We start from the raw sequence: 6,000 nt of genomic DNA, 5'->3' as shown, positions 1-6,000 counted from the left end.
TCCTAGGTGTCCACACACACACCCTCCTAGGTGTCTCCCCACACACACCCTCCTAGGTGTCTCCCCACACACACACTCCCTCCTAGGTGTCTCCACACACACACCCTCCTAGGTGTCTCCCCAACACACACACCCTCCTAAGTGTCTCCCCACACACACCCTCCTAGGTGTCTCCCCACACACACACACCCTCCTAGGTGTCTCCCCACACACACCCCTCCTAGGTGTCTCCCCACACACACCCTCCTAGGTGTCTCCCCCGCACACACCCTCCTAGGTGTCTCCCCACACACACACCCTCCTAGGTGTATCCCCACACACACCCTCCTAGGTGTCTCCCCACACACACCCTCCTAGGTGTCTCCCCCGCACACACCCTCCTAGGTGTCTCCCACACACACACCCCTCCTAGGTGTCCCCCCACCCACACACATACACCCTCCTAGGTGTCTCCCACACACACACCCTCCTAGGTGTCTCCCACACCCACCCTCCTAGGTGTCTCCCCCACACACACACACCCTCCTAGGTGTCTCCCACACACACACTCTCCTGGGTGTCTCCCACACACACACCCTCCTAGGTGTCTCCCACACCCATACCCTCCTAGGTGTCTCCCACACCCACCCTCCTAGATGTCTCCCCCACACACACACACCCTCCTAGGTGTCTCCCCCACCCTCCTAGGTGTCTCCCCCACCCTCCTAGGTGTCTCCCCCACACACACACACCCTCCTAGGTGTCTCCCCCCCACACACACACCCTCCTAGGTATCTCCCCCACACACACACCCTCCTAGGTGTCTCCCCACACACACCCTCCTAGGTGTCTCCCCACACACACCCTCCTAGGTGTCTCCACACACACACACCCTCCTAGGTGTCTCCCCCACACACACCCTCCTAGGTGTCTCCCCACACACACACCCTCCTAGGTGTCTCCCCACATACACCCTCCTAGGTGTCTCCCACACACACACCCTCCTAGGTGTCTCCCCACACACACACCCTCCTAGGTGTCTCCCCCACACACACCCTCGAAAATGTCTCTCCTACACACACACACACACCCTCCTAGGTGTCTCCCCCACACACCCTCCTAGGTGTCTCCCACACACACCCTCCTAGGTGTTTCCCCACACACACCCTCCTAGGTGTCTCCCTACTTCCACCCTCCTTCGTGTCTTCCCTTTTCACTCTCTCCAACGTCCTCCACACACTCCCAACGTGTGTGCTGGGTACACATCACCTTCCCTGTTGTCCACCATCCGATCTCTTCCTCTCCAATATCCTCCCCATGTCAGGGAGACACAGTGATGCCTGACAGTTGAGTGGAATTCGCTTCGGATTCGTAGTCCTGAGGTTCCGGGTTCGATCCCCGGTGTAGGCGGAGACAAATGGGCAAAATGTTTCTTTAACCCTGATTCCCTTGTTACCTAGCAGTAAATAGGTTCCTGTGAGTTAGACAGCTGCTTCCTGGGAGGGGGAGTAACAAAAATAGTCTTGGTCGAGGACCGGGCCGCGGGGAAGCTAAGCCCTGAAATCATCTCAAAATAACCTTTCTCCTCTTACAGGCTGTTAAGCGGGGGCAAATGGTTGCTCTGTGAGGGCCAATAGCTAAGGTCAAGAAGTTCCTAAAATAGTGGAGTTAGGTACGGCCCGGCCCCCAGGAAACACACTTTCCAGCAACTAATACTTGTCTTAAATGAAAGTCTGCAGTCGTAAGGTTAATCACCTACTCTACTCCAAACAGGATGAAAGGATACTCCTAAACCTTATTACTTATTTATTAAACCCTCTAATAACCTCTCCCCCCATATACAAAATACAGTAAATACTTTACCACTCTACCTAACATTAAACTCCTTGAATCCACATAGGCAGGATACAAGGCTTACAAAAGCAAACTAGGGTAAAGACTACTTTTCTGAAGGCACACTAGAACACACATAAGTAACACTGTAAACCTTTGCTCACGTGGTCTCTCGAGCCACCCTAGAGTACACTTAGGGTCACAGATTTAGTGAACACAAATAAATACACTCAAAACTTAGCTAATGGCACGGTAATACTATAATAAGATACTTAACTGGATAGTACATGTAATACAGAATAAGGAGAGAGAAGAGAGGAGAAGGAGAAAGGGTAAGACAACGGCCCACAAAGTCTCGTGACCGCCTAGTCCAGCAGCACAGCCTAGAAGACTGGCCCAGCTCTCTGGCAGCTCTGATGGTTGCTGCCGGCCGATACTCAACTGATCGTACAGCAACAATCATTTCAAGTCTTCCCAGACATTTCTTTACTTGTTACTTTAACAGTTCTAGGAATAGCTACCAAATAGCTCTATATTATATTTAATAATCAACAATCACAGAGTCTGCCTGCTCTGTGAGCAACAAGATTCTTCTTATGTCTGGCAAGGGAGACAGAAACAAAAGCATACCCATGATATAAGAAATCTTCAATGTAAATATTGTTGTTAATTAAATATCCCTCTTACATAATCCAATCCTATCAATTAATGTTCTAATATGTATTTAATTAGGAACAACCAATACAAAATCCCTAAGTCAGGGCCTATCACTATCAGAATACTTGAGTGTCTAATCCCCGCATGAATATAAAGAATCCAATTTGACCTCAGGCTTCCTGGCAAAGTCAATTAGGAATCCAGGGTGGTAACACTTTCATACTTCCTATCTCCCCCACGTACACCGTCCTTGCCTCCCCACTCAGATTCCCTCTTTATCACACTCGTCACACACCTTACCCATCTTGTTCCAGCACTCTAACCATTTTCTTAACATACTTTTAATTTTTGCAAACATATTCATTTCATACCATTCTCCACCTACACATTCCCCCATTGGCTTCCCATATATTCATTCCCAATATTCCCAGCTCTCTTCAACAACAAGGATAGTTGGCGGGGCTCAAATAGTTAGCCCTCACTTCCTTGTAGTCACAGATAGGTAAGCACTGTAAGCAACTTCCCCACTTGTTATCTTCACTGTAACCAAAAGTTTTTGCTCAGAATACAAATCGTCAGTCGAACGTTCGATTCGCATGTTAGTATCTCAATGGATTAATAGATAAATGAACTGTAAACCCTGTGGACTACACCCTGTGGACTACACCCTGCGGACTAAACCCTATATTTCATATCCACTGGACTTTGTGAAGGGGTATTGAGGCCAACCTCCCTGCAGAGGGAGCATGTGGGCCAACTCTGACCCCCTTATGACACGCTCAATACCACCAACAGTAAATGCACAAAGTGATATTAGCCAAAAACATCTGACCTCCAACTTCTGGCAGACAGACATACATTCACCTCTTAAGAATTAGTAGGAAAGAGACTGACAGAGCACATATAAATATGATAGCGTGACCCTCTTAATCTTAACATTTATAATTCAAACCTCAATTACTCACCCATATTTAAGATCCAGGACGATGTCTCCTGACGAAGTCCTGTCGTGAACCTTCACGCCCAGGAGTTGCGGTTCCTGAGCACATGATTTCATTTCTCGTAACTGTAAGTTAAATGTAGGCCAATCCTCGAAGGACTCTCTGATCTTAGGAACGATCAATTGTTGTAGGATATCCTCAATATGTACAGCAAGTGTAGGCCGCAGCAGCCTAAGAATCTGTTGGGAGAAGTTCAGGAAATTATTCACTCCGAACACTGATAATATTCGACCAAACAAAACATTCTCATCCTCCGAACTTTGCCAAGTCGTTTGGCAAAATGGAATGGAGTGGAAAGTGTATATTCCAAATATAAGTGGAAATCTTTACTTACATTTAGAGTGGAAAGATAATAATTATATAATTTTACTAAATAGTATTCCCTATATCCTAATGCAGTTTAGTGACACTACATATTATTAAATGAAATAAAAATACGGATAAGTATATGAAGTACATTTTAACTTCTACTGTGGGGAATTTTGCCCAGTAGGAGTATGAATACTGTTAAATTACCTGTAGAAATCTGCTTTAAAATTAATTAATTGAAGTGGACTGTATGACGTATATGGACTGTATTATATTGATTAGTCCTGCTGGGGTTATCCTTCCACAAGTTGGGGGTTAACAAGACTACAGTTTTTATGTTAGTTCTAAGGTTAAATAATTTATCTAGTGCTTAGCTCTAGAGTCGAAATCGCCTGATTATAGACAGTGGTTTCCTTCGGTCACAGATGATGAACCACAGTTGGTGGAGTCTTAATGGCAACTTGGGAAACCGCATGGTGCAACAGGCTGACTCGATATTAATTCTTCTTCTGAACGGCACCTACCAAATAATGCATCAGTAGTAAACTGTTACCTTTACACAGCGGATATTGAAATAAGATGAGTCTGCATTATTAATTAGGCTTACCCACTTCAGTTAGAGCGCATGCGTCATAACCTGGCAACGCTACAGAGATCATGATAATGGCTACTAACATATACTACAACAATTGCTCGGAAATACCGCTTCCATTTTACGATGAGTTCGTTGGTTAGGTGGAATGGTTTCTTTCCTGTATCAAGAACTTGGGAAATGTGCCTATTGTAAGCAATTAAGAGATAAAACGTAGAGGTGTCTTCTCTGCCAAGCACACAGGTCGTGTGCTTTCTGCCTAATGGCGTCACATCCCTCCCCAGCTGGGAATGCTAACTCAGCTTAGTTCAAAACTCGTCATTTTCTATGTAGGAAGAGCGACGCTTGATTTACTGATTATTTAGTTGAAGTAACTATTATTAATTTAAGTACTCTTTTATCTCATTTAGTCTGTACACTGAAAGTTTTATGTTACTACAAGAGAGAGATTATTCGTATAGTGTATTTTGCATACGTGGCAACATCCCATTCTCTCATGAACGCTATCAGATCTGACAATCGACTTGAGAATGGTCCAGGACGGACCGAAACGTCGCCGTCCCTTCACTTCCTAGTATGTGGTCTGGTCAACATACTATCAAATCCGTTCGGTTTGAGAAGTTAGTGATATTAGCATGTACCTGACATAAGCGTTTTAACTTGGTATATCAGGGGATAGTAGATAAAGTGTCGAAATTTCCGACATCTACATTAAAACTTTGCAATTATGCATAAACAAACCAAAACCATAATTGCATGATTTATTCCATGAAAGTTCACTACAGTTAAAGAAATAAAACTTTAATAAACAGACACACATAAGATATACACCTAACCATCCACACATGAAATGCACACCTGATGTCGGAAATCCGAAACTAACATATTATCATTACTAAATGCAATAAGATGTTTTTAATTTACATTAGTTAGTCATAAAGGATTACAGAGAACGGGACATCTGTGATGTCATCAAAACATTAATTTAAGTTCAACAAGTATTCTTAAAACAACAGTCTAGTGATTAAACTTGATTGAAAAGTATTCTCTATGATTTACTTAAAACAAATCTACCATAAAATTAAAGGCTTCCTCCCATTGTTAAGAAAAGAGAGAAAATTGAACCATATTTCTCGGACACTAGGAGAGGACAGAGCCTGGGCGGACATTGAATGTAAACAATAGCCTCCCTGTGAAGCCTGTGATTTCGAGATGAGAAGCTCCCGGTGAGGTCTGTGATTTCGGATGTGTCGGAGTAGTCTAACCCTGTTTCTTGTACTTTTAGTCCCCTCCGTGGTGCTTCCTTGCCGTGGTGAGGGGCTCACGTACACCTCCCTGGGACCGGTGTGGGTTGCCTGTGCCCCCTCTCCTGCCCCCTCTTTGGATGGTGTACGCACCATGTAGGGGCCTTGTGAGCCATCAGACCACCCGCTGGAGGGATCGCCTGTGAGAGGCCGCCCTGAGTGGATGGTTGGGTGTCCAGGCTGGGGCGATAGGGAGACTGGGGTCTTAGGACCAGTGTGGGAGAATGAACAAAATAATAGGACTCCCTTGTTAAAAAGGGGGAGCACCGCTGGGGACGATGCACACTTCCTGCTCTGGCCCCACGCTCGGCCTCCCTGGCTGCCC

The 6,000-nt window shown here is 45.5% G+C and overlaps 1 long non-coding RNA gene across 1 annotated transcript in view; it reads right to left on the bottom strand.

Annotated features, from left to right (window-relative positions):
- Positions 1-3,438: 3,438 nt before the first annotated feature.
- LOC138358421 (uncharacterized) overlaps positions 3,439-6,000 on the bottom strand; it is a 57,022-nt gene continuing 54,460 nt past the window's right edge. The window contains exon 3 of the long non-coding RNA XR_011225353.1: positions 3,439-3,649. This is a non-coding gene — a long non-coding RNA (uncharacterized lncRNA). The remainder of the gene's footprint in view (positions 3,650-6,000) is intronic.

The sequence above is a fragment of the Procambarus clarkii genome, chromosome 83, assembly GCF_040958095.1.
Source record: "Procambarus clarkii isolate CNS0578487 chromosome 83, FALCON_Pclarkii_2.0, whole genome shotgun sequence".
Taxonomy (NCBI): Eukaryota; Metazoa; Arthropoda; class Malacostraca; order Decapoda; family Cambaridae; genus Procambarus; species Procambarus clarkii.
Note: the sequence above shows the minus strand (reverse complement) of the source record. Positions and strands in the feature narration are given on the sequence as shown.